General features: G+C 43.5%; 1 protein-coding gene across 4 annotated transcripts in view; it reads right to left on the reverse strand.

The window, feature by feature from the left end:
• The window catches only part of cadm1a (cell adhesion molecule 1a), a 431,584-nt gene that overhangs the window by 11,139 nt on the left and 402,665 nt on the right, over positions 1 to 17,780 (reverse strand). The window lies entirely within an intron of this gene.

Raw genomic sequence — 17,780 nt, forward strand, 5'->3', positions numbered from 1 at the left:
TAAAATAAACTCAAACAAATTCAAACATAAACTTTTCTGATCCAGCCGAAATCATGCAACAATAATATTATCATGGATCGCTATATCCAATTAAATGTCAATAGAAAAGCTATGAAAACAGATGAAAATGAAGCATTTGCTGCCCTTCTAGTTGGAGAGTTTGTGGCTTCAGTTGGCTAGCTAAGTGAGATGTTAGCCAGCCTGCAGAGCTATCATTTTTGTTAGCCATAGCAACCAATGTTTTTGCATGGATAAAAGTATTTGGTTTCCTTGTCAATTTTTTGTCCTCAGATGGGAGTACTATAAATGTACTTATGAAAATACCATGCAGAACGCGTCACAGGCTTCACAAGCATATGTAAATTAAGTGAATGTACAGCTTTTGTGATTGGACAGTGAAAATTCTGTGTGTTGTTCTTGACCCCATTTCACACTGGCTATTTTGGCACCATGTTTCTGGGGCTGCAGCTAGAGTGCAGTATAACTGCAGTATGTGGCAAATACGGCATCCAAAATAACAGTTTTTTTTACTGTGGTAATTTTGCAGTGTAAATGCAGTTAGAGTGCAGTATAAATCAAACTTTATTTGTCACATGCGCTGAATACAACAAGTGTAGACTTTACTGTGAAATGCTTACTTACAAGCCCTTAACCAACAATGCAGTTCAAGAAGAGTTAAGAAAATATTTACCAAGTAGACTAAAATAAAAAGTTATAATAAAAAGTAACACAATAAGAATAACTAGGCTATATACAGTGGGCACCGATACCGAGTCAGCGTGCGGGGGTACAGGTTAGTTGATGTAATTTGTACATGTAGGTGGGGGTGAAATGACTATGCATAGATAATAAACAGCGAGGAGCAGCCCGGTGGCGATTTGACTAATTGTTCAGGAGTCTTATGGCTTGGGGGTAGAAGCTGTTGAGGAGCCTTTTGGTCCTAGACTTGGCGCTCCGGTACCGCTTGCCGTGCGGTAGGAGAGAAAACAGTCTATAACTTGGGTGACTGGAGTCTCTGACAATTTTATGGGCTTTCCTCTGAAACCGCCTATTACATAGGCCCTGGATGGCAGGATGCTTGACCCTAGTAATGTACTGGGCCGTTCGCACTACCCTCTATAGCGCCTTACGGTCAGATGCCGAGCAGTTGCCATACCAGGCGGTGATGCAACCGGTCAGGATGCTCTCGATGGTGCAGCTGTCGAAACCTTTGAGGATCTGGGGACCCATGCCAAATCTTTTCAGTCTCCTGAGGGAGAAAAGGTTTTGTCGTGTCCTCTTCACAACTGTCTTGGTATGTTTGGACCATGATAGTTCGTTGGTGATGTGGACACCAAGGAACTTGAATCTCTCGACCCGCTCCACTACAGCCCCCCTCGGTGTTAATGGGGGCTTGTTCGGCCCGCCTTTTCCTGTAGTCCACGATCAGCTCCTTCGTCTTGCTCACATTGAGGGAGAGGTTGTTGTCCTGGTACCACACTGCCCGTTCTCTGACCTCCTCCCTATAGGCCGTCTCATCGTTGTCAGTGATCAGGCATACCAATGTTGTGTCGTCAGCAAACTTAATGATGGTGTTGGAATCGTGTCTGGCACGCAGTCATGGGTGAACAGGGAATACAGGAGGGGACTAAGTACACACCCCTGAGGGGCCCCAGTGTTAAGGATCAGCGTGGCAGACGTGCTGTTGCCTACTCTTACCACTTGGTGGCTGCCTGTCAGGAAGTCCAGGATCCAGTTGCAGAGGGAGTTGTTTATTCCCAGAGTCCTTACTTAGCTTAGGGATGAGCTTCGTGGGCACTATGGTGTTGAATGCTAAGCTGTAGTCAATGAACAGCATTCTCACATAGGTGTTCCTTTTGTCCAGGTGAGAAAGGGCAGTGTGGAGTTATTCTGCAATTACTGCATCCAAAATACCAGTCGACTGCAGTTACTCCACTTTTACTGCAGTTTCAAAACGGTAATCTTTTTTTGTAAGGGTGGGCTAAGGTGCAGTGTAAACGTGCCTGCTATGGGCCAACCTGGTGGGCCAGCCTGGTTACGCCACTTCGATACAGCTATGACCGGAAGTGACTTTTCGGAGCAGGTTAGGAGAGCATTTTGGCTAACCATAAGACTTTTCCTAACCTTAACCTAATTATTTTAACCTGCTACATTAATTATCCTAACCTACTGCCTAAGTTCTCCTAAGCTGCTACCAAAGTCACGTCCAGTTGTAGCTGTATCGAAGTGGAGTGTTTTTAGGGAATCTCGGAAGGCCTGTCTCAAACTCAACTAAGCTCATGCATATGTAACCGATGTGAAATGGCTCGCTAGTTTGCGGGGTGCGCGCTAATAGCGTTTCAATTGGTGACGTCACTCGCGCTGAGGCCTTAAAGTAGTTGTTCCCCTTGCTCTGCAAGGGCCGCGGCTTTTGTGGAGCGATGGGTAACGATGCTTCGTGGGAGACAGTTGTAGATGTGTGCAGAGGGTACCTGGTTCGAGCCCAGGTAGGGGCAAGGAGAGGGACGGAAGCTATACTGTTACACATGACGAGGGAAAGTGTCTGAGGTGGAAAGTTAGAATTGCATGCACATATACAGGCAAGGCTAAAAACAGGCCTCAAAAGCAGAATGATTTCAATGAATACTATTTACCATTATGTCCAGAAAGGTGATATCGTATTGTGAACTGTACAAAGAAAGTGCTGAATAGATGGGAGCAAAATGAGTGAAGGTAAAGAATGAAAATTTGCAACCAACAACTTTTGCTTTTAGAAACATCTATGTAAATCTAAAGACAAGGATTATTTTCAGCTGCCAGAATACAACACTCAACCCAAGGAAAGGTGATGTATTGAATTCAGAGAGCCGTTCTCTCCTTTGTATGCAGAAAATGGTAGACAGAACGCCAATAGGATAGTCTCTAGATCTCCATCAGACAACAACTGAAACTCTGAACTTGAGTACAAACATCCAAGTGACATTTAATTCTGGGTTTTCAAAGTCCAAAACAAAAACCTAAAGAGAAAGAAGTATAGGTCCCAACAAAGCTCTGTGTGGATACAGGACCTTGGGGTTGAAGTGAAATACCAGTGTGAACACAGTCTTCATGAGGGGAAGGAAAGGATGACTCTCAGGGGGTGTCCATCTATAGACCACAGTGGGAGTGCTATCACGCGGGGTTACTCTCAAACACACTTTCCTGATAGAGTTGGTGACCGGCCCCTATAGGAAGTCACCCGCGGACAATGGAGTCACATTTACACTCGCTGAGGGCTGGTTAGCTTGAAGAGGGTCGAGGCACTCTGCTTTCCACACCTTTTGTAACCCGAGACACATCCTCCAACACTCAGAGAGGAAAACACAGGCGTGATGTAGTCTATAGTGTTTTTCTGCTATGATGTGGCGACATGTCGTGTGTGAGTAGCAGCACCTTCCTGAGGTGTTCAACAACTTGGGATTATTGTGGACCAAAAACACCGCCAAAGAAGGAGCGTTCTTTTGAGATTGGTCCCCTCACGCTTTTTCCAGCGGGACACCGTGGGGTAATTTCCCTCCCTCTCTCTTGATCTATCCATCTATCTTGTCAGTGGGAAAGAAGAGAAAACAGAAGAGTCTATGTCTATACTGTTTGCTGAGAATGTATTGTACCCAGTCACCCACACCTCCCTGTGGTTTCTTTACAGTCTGGGTTCTGATCTAGCCCAACACACTCCAATTTACCACCAAACAACTTGAATGACAAACGCCCAAGCTATATACTAGAGTCCCACAGGGATCTGACTCTGTCCTCCCTGCTCTCCTTTCCCCCCGCATTCTCTCTTTCTCTCCATGACTGTTTTGCTAAGCGTCGCCAGAGGATAGAGAGGGTGAGTGTTTCCAGCCCTCTCCCAGTTGTTTGCTGTTTATGTGGAGAGATAGTGTTGGTTTTCTCTCCACCACCCCCATCCATCCCCGCTCTTGTGAGTGGAGCCTGTAGCCACACTTGATCTTGCTCTCAGAGTCAATTACTTCGCTTCCTTGGGATAAGGCTGCTGTTGTTTTTCAGCATCCGGGATTGGGGCGCTCATTGTCAAGTTCTAATAACTTTCTCAAATGAAGCACACGATAGCAATAGGCCTCGATGCTATCCTCTGGTGGACAATTAAAATGGTATTCAGTCTGGCCTATCGCCATCTCTCCTTGTTTTGTTGCCTTTTGACATTTAGGACGCACACACAAACACACTCATATGAACTCTTTCAGTAAATCTCCACCAGGTATTTCAAACACATTAGCCGAGCCAATTCAATGAGCATCGCTCACTGAAATCAAGGATACTTTAAGTGTTTCCTCGAAAATATCCTCTCTGTTTCAATATGCAAAATGTGTGAATTACCGAGCCAATTTCAAGAAAGGCCACTCCAACAGCTTTTCAGTCTGCTTTTTTTTCAATGCTTATGGTAAACTGTTGCAACATAAATAAATCCCAATCTGAGGTCACTAACTCTCTTGGTCCATAGACTACTCTAAAGTCTATAGTGATCCATACAATGAGGTAGCCTATATTTTCCATTTGTATTAACTATTCTAGAAAGGCTAGAGGCTAGCTTAAAGAGACGTAGGCCTAGATTCAATCCGGGCTGTGGAAGATCCACGTTAGAGCGTGATTGACATTTAAAGGTAATTTCCGATTGAGGAGCTAACATATGCAGCGTTTGCCGTGCGTGAGTGTGCGAGAGTTAATTTCTGTGAATTTGACTCTCTTATGAATGGTACGTGTATGTGAATGTACCCAAGTGAGTGTGCTTGTGTGTTTCTAAGTCTCTGACTGAGTCTGTAAATATATGATTACATTTGATGCTTTCTGTGGTATGGAAACAGCGTGCCCGATCATGGCGGTGTGTTGCTCTGGACTGTCATCCGCTGAGGTCTGTATGTGTGAATAATGAGAAGAAATAAGGAGGACATGCCATTTTCAGCTTTAATATCTCATGATTAGGGCCTAATTAGATGGCTCCACAAGGAGGTGAAGCACGGCAACAGGCCATCTTGGGCTCTGCTGGAGTGTGTGGCTGTGGTAGTGTCCACAGGGCAAAACACGTGTACAAGTGAGTGTATGTGGGACTACTAGATCATAACTCTGAAGTATGTTGTGTCAATCTTGTATATCACACAGGCGCAATGGTAATACTACATAGCAGCATGTTGATATATGTGTGCTATCCTTCTCAACGTCATACTTAAGCAGGTCTTATACGTTGAAGGTATAAGGTATGAAGGTCAGTGTTTTTACCAAACATCAATGTGCCGATAGAGGTTAAGGATTTGTGAAAAAAACGAATTCACCGTGAAAATGTTCTGATTCAAGTTTAACTTTACTTCCACTCGCATGGTGGTTGTCTTGGCATTAAAAAGAGTGCATCACAAGTCCAGTGTAATTTTATTAATTGTTTTCTCTCAGGTGCCACTTTTAAGATGGATGTGAATTTCCATCATTCAAATACATATTAAATAAAAAATTACATTACTTTTATCCTTAAACATATAACATTTGTGCATTGTAATTTCAGAATATGTCCATAACGCAGTGCCTTCAGAAAGTATTCACACTCCTTGACTTATTCCACATTTTGTTGTGTTACAGCATGAATTCAAAATGCATTATACATTTTTTTATCACCCATCTACACACAATACCCCATAATGACAAAGTGAAAACATGTTTTTAGAAATGTTTGCAAATTAAACTCTTCAAGCGCTGTCAAATTGGTTGTCTTGTCATAGATTTTCAAGTCGATTTAAGGCAAAAGTGTAACTAGGTCACTCAGGAACATTCAAGGTTGTCTTGGTAAGCAACTCTAGTGTATATTTGGCCTTGTGTTTTATGTTATTGTCCTGCTGAAAGGTGAATTTGTCTCCCAGTGTCTGTTGGAAACCAGGTTTTCCTCTAGGATTTTAGTATTGTGGAGTAACTACAATGTTGTTGATCCATCCTCAGTTTTCTCCTATGATAGCCATTAAACTTGGTAACTGTTTTAAAGTCACCATTGGCCTTATGGTGAAATCCCTTAACAGTTTTCTTCCACTCTGGCAACTGAGTTAATACTACTTTGACATTGTGGGGTATTGTGTGTAGGCAGTAACTCAATCTCAATTGTATCATTTTCAGGCTGTAACAAAATGTGGAAAAAGTCAGGGGGTGTTAATACTTTCTGAAGGCACTGTATGTCTGCAGTAATTGTAGAATAATAGTGTTTCACAATATTTTTCCAACCCAAATTATTTTTGTCCTGACACGAAATTGCACCTATTTGTCAATAAAAGTATTTTCTTGTCGAATAGGAAGGCTGCACCCTCCCTGTCTTCTATCAGTGTAATTTAGAGGCATGGCCATCTCTTCACGAGCACAACCAATAATGGTTTTATTGTGAAGGTGTAGACTACATTACATGGATTTATTAAACTTTTTAAAGTGTATATGTTCCAAAGGTTTGTATCAGTGGCTTGTGTAGAAGCCAGGAGATGCTAAATGTGTTTATGTTAATTAACAGTCAATTACTGTGAGACCGGCAGTTATTTGCTTGACAATCACCGGCTGATGAAATTTCGTGACCACCACAGCCCTAATTGAGACCTCACGCTGTTAAGATTTGAAAATCCAACAGTTGTATTAGAAGGGGTTGGCGCTAGGGGCTGTGTGTGGTGTTCTCCTAGTTTCCAGGGGGGGCTTCATTTTATATGTCGCTCCGTTAAGTACCACCATTTGAGTAAGTGTACGGTAAAGTCAGAGGCAGTTCAACAAAGAACAGTGAATTAAATGACACAGAGGAAATGGCTTTAAAAAAAACGAATTAACAAGAGGATTTGTCTCCGTGTGCAACTTGCCAGCGACACATTTACCCAAACCACCAGCCGGGAAGATGTGTCTCTTTCCGCATTCTCTGAAATATAAATCATAACCTCCGAGAGCATGCGGATACAAGGTGTCCACGTGCCAAACAAAGCACGTCGCCGTTTCGCGAGTGCGATCAATTTGTAGGGGAGGAATGCCAACCCCTGGGGGGGACACGAAAGTATCTCATTCAGATCAGGCAGCGGGCTGATCTGAATGACAGGAGATCTGCTAATTGGATCTTCTAATCTGGTAATTAAGCATTAGTGATTGCAGTGGTGCAGCTGTGCTGCCTGCGGATAGGAAGAAAATCAAAAGACAGCAGCATCAAGCAGGTGGGTGCCATACAAAGCTACATACATATAGTACATGTGTTACTGCATAGCCTCATTAGATATAACTGCACCACAACTGCACTGTCTCTGCTGTTAAAAAGCCCATTGAGACAATCTAATGATGTCAGTTTAATATTTTGCCTCCTAGATAATGTACTTGTAAATAAAGTAGCCCAGCTTAATACAAGTCAAGAAGCCTTTTGAGACAGAATGTGTGTGACTAGACATTGGTTACTGCTTGTTTAACTTGTAAGAAAGAACGTGTATACAAGTTGACAGACAGTCAGATGAGTGTGTGCCAAAAACGTAATTAGTTGGATGGTTTGATTCTTTGGAGTGAATTTATTTTAATTCTCACTAACCAACAAAATGTAAAAATAGAGGTCAAACTGTTCTGTTTCTACCTCCTTTACAGAAGAGAAAGCATCAATAACAGTGTATTCTCCTTTTATTATAAATACAGTGTTTATTTTCAATAATAATTAGCTATTTGAGATATGTGTTCCAGATAGAAGAATCCCACTGGGCAAAAAGTGGTTGAATCAACATTGTTTCCATGTCATTTCAACCCAAAAATCTAAAAGATGATGCATCAATGTGGAAAACTGATTGAATTTGCAAAAAATCAACATAAGGGTCTTTTGTAATTTTGTCACCCAACATTTAACCTAAATCCAATGACATGGTGACATTTTTGTTGAATTCACGTTAATCGACAAATCAACAAAATGTAATTTAAAACTAGATGTTGAACTTACTTCTGTTCCCAGTGGGGTGTCTCTTTTTATAAAATGACAAACCGTGATTATAATTAGCGATTACACTGAAGGATGGCCTATTGAAGACAACAACCCGGATCTATTCAATTCCATTTTCACTAAATGTCCTTGGATGACAACCTCTGGGGTCGCTTTGAAAGGGTTTACAGTTAAACATATTAACAATCTAATTACTTCAAAAACATAAAACTCAGGTGAGGCTGAATAGAGAAAAAAAACAAAATCAAAGTTATCATTTAATTTCCAAAATCATGATCTGGGATAGCTTTGCCATTTTGTTCTAAATTGTTTAGTTAATACATTTAATCTGGGTGCCATGGTAACAGTAGACGGATAGGTGGAAGGCATGACGTCTCTCCAAAAGCTGTTTCAATCCATGGAAGAGTATTATTAGTGCGTGACTAAGGCTTCTCTATTATGAGATATGGGGATAGTGGGGAAAGGTGAAAATAATGTAAATTAATACAAAGTCTTTTATGGTTTTCCCTACACTTGTACAGCTATTATGTACATAATGAATGAGAAATTGGGTTCTGTGCTTTTCTATGAAGTCCCCTCTCCATTCACGGAGTTTGGGGTCAGGATTTTACTGAAAGAAAAAAGTATTTTACTCATTGTGAAAATGAACCAAGTTCTCTGAGTTGCATGCATCTTCTGTCTCTTAGGAAAGACCTACATTAATTTGGATGTTTTCAATAGAGCTCTCTCAGTATCTTGGCAACCATTTGAAATCCTCATCGAGACTTTGATATAATCATGGACTAAGAAAAATATAGACCCAACAAACATAACTGACAAGTAAAATCTATGATTTTTATTTCTTTATTTTATTTCACCTTTATTTAACCAGGTAGGCGAGTTGAGAACAAGTTCTCATTTGCATGATCTCTAAACTAAGAAAGTTTGAATAAGAACTAGTTCATGGTTCCCTCCATAACCACGTCCTAACGTATTCCAGCGGCCTACTATGTTTGTCAGGATGTTCAGAGGACTCGACAGGCCCAGAGACTCTGCAGCTCATCTCCTAGATACACCGCCAGCCCTGTTAATGGGAGGCAGAGGAAGAAAAACTGAACAGCGGAGCAATAACTGCTTTTGCTTCACTGTTTGCCCTTTCTTCTCCTCTACCGTCTGTTTATCGTCCCCTCTCCAATTCCCCACCCCTCTCTGTCACCAAGCTGCCCGGAGCCTTGTCATTACCGTATTGGCCGACAAACTCCCCAAGATTTATATTTACAGTAGCGAGGGTCGGGCAGGAGTGGGCCGCCGGTGTGGCGCGGAGGCAGGGGAAGGAGAGGAGGGCAACCTTTACAAGCCGGTTAAACCAAATGGATTTTTAGCTTGACAGAGAGTGCCTGAGGAGTCTTTGTATCAGACAAACAAACCACCCCATTAAATTCCAGCTGCTTTAATGTAGTTGTGGGCAAAGAAAAAAAGGAAAAGCAGAATATCCTGTGGCAAGTAAAGAATTAGGGACAGATGTTGTGGCAGGGCTCGGTTAAAATTGGACTCTGATGTTGCTTATTTTCTTAGTGAGTCAACATCTAGATCCCCCCACTGTGTGTGTTGGGGTGCCATGTGTATATAACATGACAAAAAAAGAATTATGTAAATATGTGTAAACAACACAAGACACCACTGGGGACCATTTGTCCATTGTGCGAGAGCCAGGGGAAGTGAGTTTTGTCAGGGCTAATCCAGGATAAGATGTCCCTTCCAGGGAACAGTGCAAAGCCTGGGGCGAGCAGGTCCCGTTTGTCAAAAGCTTCCCTCATTTCCTGAGAAAAGACGGATAAAGGCTAATTCTTGTCCTTGGCTGCCATGGAAGCAGTCGACCCACACCGGCGAGCATACGCAGAGGTTCGCATTGACAGCCATCACCTTTGCCTCACTGCGGTGGTGGCCATGTAGAAGAACCCTCTGGGGAAAGGGTTCTACATGGAACCCGAAAGGGTTCTACATGGAACCCAATAGGGTTCTACCTGGAACCAAAAAGGGTTCGTTCTTCAAAGGGTTCTTCTATGGGGACAGCCAAAGAACCCTTTTAGGGTCTAGATAGCATCTTTCTTTCTAAGAGTTTACAGCTGGTTGATGGCTTTGAGTTGGACAATGAAACCTCCACAAAAAGCAGGCAAAAAAGTGGAAGGAATAAAATGTTGCAATGCATGAATGTCAGCCTAGCAGGGTGTTTTCATTTCCTAGCTGTAGGCCACTGTGAGCTGTCATTATCAGGTTTTTGGGTGATTTTTGGTCCCTTTCTGAGGACATACAGCACAATCCTGTAGTGCTTTCTCGGTGAGGCCATTGTTCACAAAGCACGCCGTGATAATGGAGTCCAGAGTGTCGAGAAGAGGTGATCTGTAATCCAAAACCTCACCTCAAAGGGGTCTCTGCTCTCATGTATATGAATTATGGGAACATTTTTACATCAAAGAGCGTCTATTATCCCTCTATTCCACAGATCGGCTCATTTTTCAGCCAGTCATTGTACCGGTGCTTTAAAAGGCTTGTGACATTCAGAATGTACATTCTTTCTTTGCGGTGTAGAGCTTAAGAGCAAACCAAGCAACAAATTAAGGCAGATTTGGAAACACATTTCCTACAAGAGGCCAAAACAAATCTTTACACAATGTAGAGAACTGAAACCCAAAAAAACTACTGGCTAAGAAGCCTTGCCAGAGAATTACAAACTGTACCTCTGTTTACCCAACATTTCAAACAGGGCCATGGAAGGGAAAATGGGAGAATAATTGAAGAAAATGGCTTAAATGAAGGGCCAGAGCCTTGGAAGATAGCATTTGGCATGGGCTGGGAGCAATGGAGAGGAACTGCTGGTGACTCAGGAACTGTTGATTCAGTAGACAAAGCTAATTTCCACACTCATCTGCCCCGCTGCTAGAAACCACCCCCACTGATTCTCGCTTCCCGCCAACCACCAGGGCGTCTAGGCCCAAGACGGCCCCTCGGTGGTCCATTTAATGTCAGCCGAGGATGAGAGAGAGGGAGAAGAAGGAGGGGAAGAGGGTCCCTTTTTGGTTGTCTGCCTTAATAGTTTGTGAGTCTCCTGGCTAATTATGGCAGCATATGCGCCTCACCTGAGAGAGCCCCACAAGTGGCAGGCTCACAGACACAACACGTGCTACAAACACACACAGAGCGTGCTCAAAGTTACAAACGCATCTCACATGAAACCCACACATACATGTACCATCAACATGCTAAACTTATGCCATACATATTCAGCTCACGTACACGTACACACAGACACAAAGACAGATACAGCTCTCACGACATACTTGCCATTTAAATGCATGGTGTGTCTACACAGTCTCTCCCACCTAATTTCCCACCCGTTAGCATGACTTCCAAAGCCAGTGGACTAAGGCAGTAATCAAGGAGTCAATGAAAACCCTGACAACTCCGAGAGACCTGAGAAATAAACACACCGGGGGAAACAATAGGACGCGGCATGTCTTGTGACGAATCCTCTAGGTGACTCAAAGTCGTGTTCCCGTAATTTACTGACCAGGTCTGAATATTAATGGCATACAAAGCCTAGTTTATAACTGATTGTGCCCACATTTTCAGATATGCATCTGCACATGGTATTAAAATGTGTCTCTTATCTGTCCACTGTGTCCACATTGCAACCAGATTTTCTGGTCCCTCCCTTTATCTGTATTTATTTAAGACACATATTGATGCCATAAGTCAATGGTGCCACCTGTCAATGATTTTAGAAGGCGGGATAATGATGATTTAAATCAGGGATGGGCAACTCCAGTCCTTGGGGGCCGGAGTGGTGTCATACTTTGCTCCCATCCCTAGCAAACATAGCTGATTAAACTAATTGCATTCCAAACTGAAGATCATGATTGGTTGAGTATTGCAGTCAGGTGTGTTAGCTGGGGCTGGTGCAAATGCGTGACACCAATCAGGCCCCCGCGGACTGAAGTTGCACATCCCTGATTTAAATAGTTTCACTGTCCAGATCCGTCTACACTTGTAAGATATCAAGACACAATGCATACTTCAATACCTCCTGAGGTGGTCAGGAAGATCTGATCACAATCAGATCACAATGTATCTTTTAATCATCTACACCTGTTCGAAAATGTGGGCACAATCAGAATGTGGAAAAGATCAGGAACAAGGATGCATGTTAGAACCAGGTATAAACGGGGCTCAAATGTGGCAAACTCTGTTCCCTATTAAATGGAAGAGATAAGTCTTCCGCTTCACCTGCTGCAGTTCCAGCTGGGAGCAAAGTGGCCCTTATTCCGCCGCCTTCCCGCTCCACCATCGCTTTCCCAGTGGCTTCCTGGGCCTAGCTCAATTATCCCCTCCTCTCGCACACCGCCCTGACAGGCACATTGGCAGGAGTGTCTTTTCCAGCGTGCTCACCTCTCCAGATAGAAGATTAGCAGGCAGAGCTCGTTATCAACTAATGGAACAGACTTTAGGCCTGTTCCATCCTCCGACCATGCCCTTTTCAAAAAGGAAGTGTGGATAAGAGCAGAAGATTCTGTTGAAGATATAGAGATGTAGCCCCCATGCCAACCCAAACAGGGGCTCTCAAGTGTAGCATTATGCAGAGCAAAATGTCTGTTTCTTGAAACAAGAAGTTCAATAATGCTGGCTTCTCTCTGCCACAACAAGCAGGGGCATCACCATGGTGACAGCTTTCAGGGGAGAGGTAGTTAGCTAGTGCTGGCACTCTTCGGCATGTAAAACAGGCGCGCATCAGCAGAGGCTCAGCTCATGTCAAACAGAGGCTTAAGTTACTCTGCGCTGAGACAGAGAGAGAGAGAGATACATAAATAAGCTGTTGCTTAATGTTCCCAAGCAGCAAATGTCACTTTTCCTGAGGATTGTAGGGAGTTTACTTCAGATGTTTTGTACTATTGGGGGTGACTTTGTGATTGCTTCAGGAATATGAATGAAATATTCTGAGTAACATTCAGAAAATCAGAGGGCCTTCAGCTACACATTGGGCAATGGTGAGATGGTATTTCCTGGCCTTGAGGTAATTCAAGCATGAAGAACAAGGTAGGACAACAACCAAAATCATGTACTCTAAAATGTCATGCATGAAATGGACACACACAACCCCCCCCCCAAAAAAAACAAGCACACCAGTCCTTGAAATTCAATTGCATTACTTCGACCATGAGGTGAAATAGTATTGCCTTGCCACCACCACACCTTCTGCCTTAATCTGTGTGGGGATCTGAAATAATACTGACACTGGCTTTACGGCGGGCTTCTTGCAGATATCTTTTTTGCAATCACAAATTACTTAAGGCACATCATCAAACAACTGGCCTGGACATGCTAGCCTCAGGTTTGTAAAGGCCAGAGTGAAACGTGTTGGCTTTGGAAATTAACAGAGAGAACGAGGGACCAACCCTGAATGCATTCGCACAGCGCAAGACAGAGGACACACTCTGAAGAATGCATTCTTTGAGATAAAACACCAACATCATTTATCGTAAAATAAAACACACAAGATGACACATTATTGATAAATCAGATTGAAAAAGTCAGCACTCCAGGCAGTTTGAAACTAAATACACAGTGGGTCAGGTAAAGGAAACGCTGTGAATACCGCTGGTGCCAGTGTGTGGCGATAGAAGTGCTGTCTGACAGCGAGGCTGACGTGCTGATAAGGGTTTGATCTATCTGACCAGGACAGCAATGCATCTCCCGGCCCTGCACTGTAATTCATATTCCTGAGGCAACCCCACTTCAGCTCTACGCCGCAAAGGAGTAACAACAACTTGGCCTTGTAGTATCCATCTCCAAAGCAACTGAATAGAGCTTCAGCTAGAGTGAAGCACTTCTGACAAAGGGGACGATGCAAAAATGTAGCATAAATACACAAATGGGACTGCTTTACTTTGGTGGTAGTGTACTGGTAACTCTTCCCTATAGTATCTTTCTACCCCCTTCAGTCAAACCCCACCCCCCTCTTATTTATGTAACATCTTGTTTCTAGGCTTTACCGAGGGTAAAATAGATTTATCAGAGAGCAGAAACATCTCCTAAACAGTGAAAGGGCACCAAAACTACAAGAACACATTTTGTAACGATAGAATGCAAATGTGTAATACTTTTGCGACAGCTTAATATTTCACATTGACCTGTGTGAAACTTGTTTTGTTGGTATCTTTGTATTCCATGAACCTTGAATGACTCAAATATGTTTTAAGGCCACTGAATAGGTTTCTGAACAGAATGCAAAGGTACAGTTTAATCAATATGTCTATCTTGCCGATAAAGAAAAGCTATAATGCTATACTCAGAAGCTAGCTTAACCTTAAAAGAGAGTTGCATGCGTCTTACTGATCACAAACATTGATTTAGCAGTTGGTGTGAGATAAAGCTGCTTGAAATTTTGCATAAAACACATTTCACACCAGAGTTGGCATTATGTTAAAGGTTACTTCAGGATTTTGACAATGAAGCCATTTATCTACTTCCCCTGAGTCAGATGAACTCATGGATACCATTTCTATGTCTCTGCATCCAGTATGAAGGAAGTTAAGAGGTAGACTCAGCAAAAAAAGAAACGTCCTCTCACTGTCAACTGCGTTTATTTTCAGCAAACTTAACATGTGTAAATATTTGTATGAACATAACAAGATTCAACAACTGAGGCATAAACTGAACAAGTTCCACAGACATGTGACTAACAGAAATTGAATAATGTGTCCCTGAACAAAGGGGGGTCAAAATCAAAAGTAACAGTCAGTATCTGGTGCGGCCACCAGCTGCATTAAGTACTGCAGTGCATCTCCTCCTCATGGACTGCACCAGATTTGCCAGTTCTTGCTGTGAGATGTTACCCCACTCTTCCACCAAGACACCTGCAAGTCCCCGGACATTTCTGGGGGGAATGGCCCTAGCCCTTACCCTCTGATCTAACAGGTCCCAGACGTGCTCAATGGGATTGAGATCCGGGCTCTTCACTGGCCATGGCAGAACACTGTCTTGCAGGAAATCAAACACAGAACGAGCAGTATGGCTGGTGGCATTGTCATGCTGGAGGATCATGTCAGGATGAGCCTGCAGGAAGAGTACCACATGATGGAGGAGGATGTCTTCCCTGTAACGCACAGTGTTGAGATTGCCTACAATGACAACAAGCTCAGCCCTTGATGCTGTGACACACCACCCCAGACCATGACGGACCCTCCACCTCCAAATCGATCCCGCTCCAGAGTACAGGCCTCGGTGTAACGCTCATTCCTGCGATGATAAATGCAAATCCGACCATCACCTCTGGTGAGACAAACCGTGACTCGTCAGTGAAGAGCACTTTTTGCCAGTCCTGTCTGGTCCAGCAACGTGCCCACAGGTGACGTTGTTGCCGGTGATGTCTGGTGAGGACCTGCCTTACAACAGGCCTACAAGCCCTCAGTCCAGCCTCTCTCAGCCTATTGCAGGCAGTCTGACTACTGATGGAGGGATTGTGCGTTCCTGGTGTAACTCGGGCAGTTGTTGTTGCCATCCTGTACCTGTCCCGCTTCTATCTCTGACAGGTTAGTGTGAGGAGGTAGGGAGGGGGCCCTCTAGTAGGACCCCTCCGGTCCTTTCTTGTATGACACCTGGCTGGGGTGGGTCAATCTGTCTTTGGCAGGCTAGTGCGAGAAGGTAAGGGAGGAGCCCTCTAATAGGACCTCTTCAACCCCCCCTGGTAGGACGCTGCATGTGTGATGTTCGGACGTACCGATCCTGTGCAGGTGTTGTTACACGTGGTCTGCCACTGCGAGGATGATCATCAGTCCGTCCTTTCTTCCTGTAGCGCTGTCTTAGGCGTCTCACAGTATGGATATTGCAATTTATTGCCCTGGCCACATCTGCAGTCCTCATGCCTCCTTGCAGCATGCCTAAGGCATGTTCACGCAGATGAGCAGGGACCCTGGGCATCTTTCTTTTGGTGTTTTTCAGAGTCAGTAGAAAGGCCTCTTTAGTGTCCTAAGTTTTCATAACTGTGACCTTAATTGCCTACCGTCTGTAAGCTGTTAATGTCTTAACGACCGTTCCACAGGTGAATGTTCATTAATTGTTTATGGTTCATTGAACAAGCATGGGAAACAGCGTTTAAAGCCTTTACAATGAAGATCTGTGAAGTTATTTGGATTCTTACGAATTATCTTTGAAAGACAGGGTCCTGAAAAAGGGATGTTTCTTTTTTTGCTGAGTTCAGTTTCGCAAACCAATACTAACTAGCATTAGCACAATGACTGGGAGTCTATGGTATCTTCTAGCACTTACCACAGACTTTCAGTCATTGCGCTAACGCTAGTTAGCAATTAAGATAACGCTAGTTAGCAACTTTCTTCATACTGCACACAGAGACATAAAAATGGTATCCATGAGTTCATCTGACTCTGGGGAAGTAGATAAAGGGCTTCACTGCCAGAATCCTGATGTATCCCTTTCAGGGTGAGAAGGAGTTAGATAAATTGTGTGTATACAGTACCATACCTCCCTCCACAGCTCCTTGCCCCAAATACCTTTACATGTCTGCATATGTAAAATCATATCCACAAATCTGTTCATCGGGTTTCACCAATGTCCTATTTGAATAGTGGAAATTGCAATAACTTATTCTGGGACTTATAGCTATTATAAGTGATACATCATAGGCAAGGCAGACATTACTCCACAAGGTTAACATTACCCTTGTGACATGGTATTTAGAATGGCAGTTAACTGCGAGAAAGCAAAATTATAACCTGGCTACATGTACCACGTAGCATACTACAGTATGTAGTCAAGCTTCAGTGCCTTTCCCCCTCAGAAAACACCACTTACACACTGCACACCCAGGCTGGTGCTGCTACTCAAAGAACAAGTAATAGGGCACTTCCTATGCCTGAAAAGCCAAGTAGAAGGGCACAAAAATGTATTGTCCTCTGAGGTCTATGAATAGTCTGCTGTTTGTGGCCCATGTGGACAGAAACCAAGCGGTAATTATCTGGCAAACTGAACTACGTCGTCTGAGTACCAGGTGATCTATCACCTTACAAAACCAGCCATTTAGACATCATTTAAATTCATGTTTTTTTTTTTTTTGAGGCAGGTCAATATTTATTACTTTTGTGCGCAAAATGAGAACACTGGAGGCAAATGTCAACAAGTACTTATGCACACTCATGTGTTGTCATGGAGATATTATCTGGTGTTCAATTAAGAGTGGCCATTTTGATTAAACCCAAAAGGGGTGTTTTTTTTAATTAAAATGTACTGGCGAGGATTTCTAACACAAATACACACTAACAGACAGAAAGACAGGCGGCCGGATGGACGGACAGACATAGACACATGAAGGATGGATAGTCATACAATAGACTGGACCCATTCTGTATGTGCTGTAGCCAACTCTTCTTGTGTTGTCATGGTATACATTTACATTTACATTTAAGTCATTTAGCAGACGCTCTTATCCAGAGCGACTTACAAAATGGTGCATTCACCTTATGATATCCAGTGGAACAACCACTTTACAATAGTGCATCTAAATCTTTTAAGGGGGGGGGGGGGGGGGGGGTTAGAAGGATTACTTTATCCTATCCTAGGTATTCCTTAAAGAGGTGGGGTTTCAGGTGTCTCCGGAAGGTGGTGATTGACTCCGCTGTCCTGGCGTCGTGAGGGAGCTTGTTCCACCATTGGGGTGCCAGAGCAGCGAAGTTTTGACTGGGCTGAGCGGGAACTGTGCTTCCTCAGAGGTAGGGGGGCCAGCAGGCCAGTGGTGGATGAACGCAGTGCCCTTGTTTGGGTGTAGGGCCTGATCAGAGCCTGAAGG

This window comes from Salmo salar, chromosome 13 (assembly GCF_965601325.2).
Source record: "Salmo salar chromosome 13, fSalSal1, whole genome shotgun sequence".
Classification (NCBI taxonomy): Eukaryota; Metazoa; Chordata; class Actinopteri; order Salmoniformes; family Salmonidae; genus Salmo; species Salmo salar.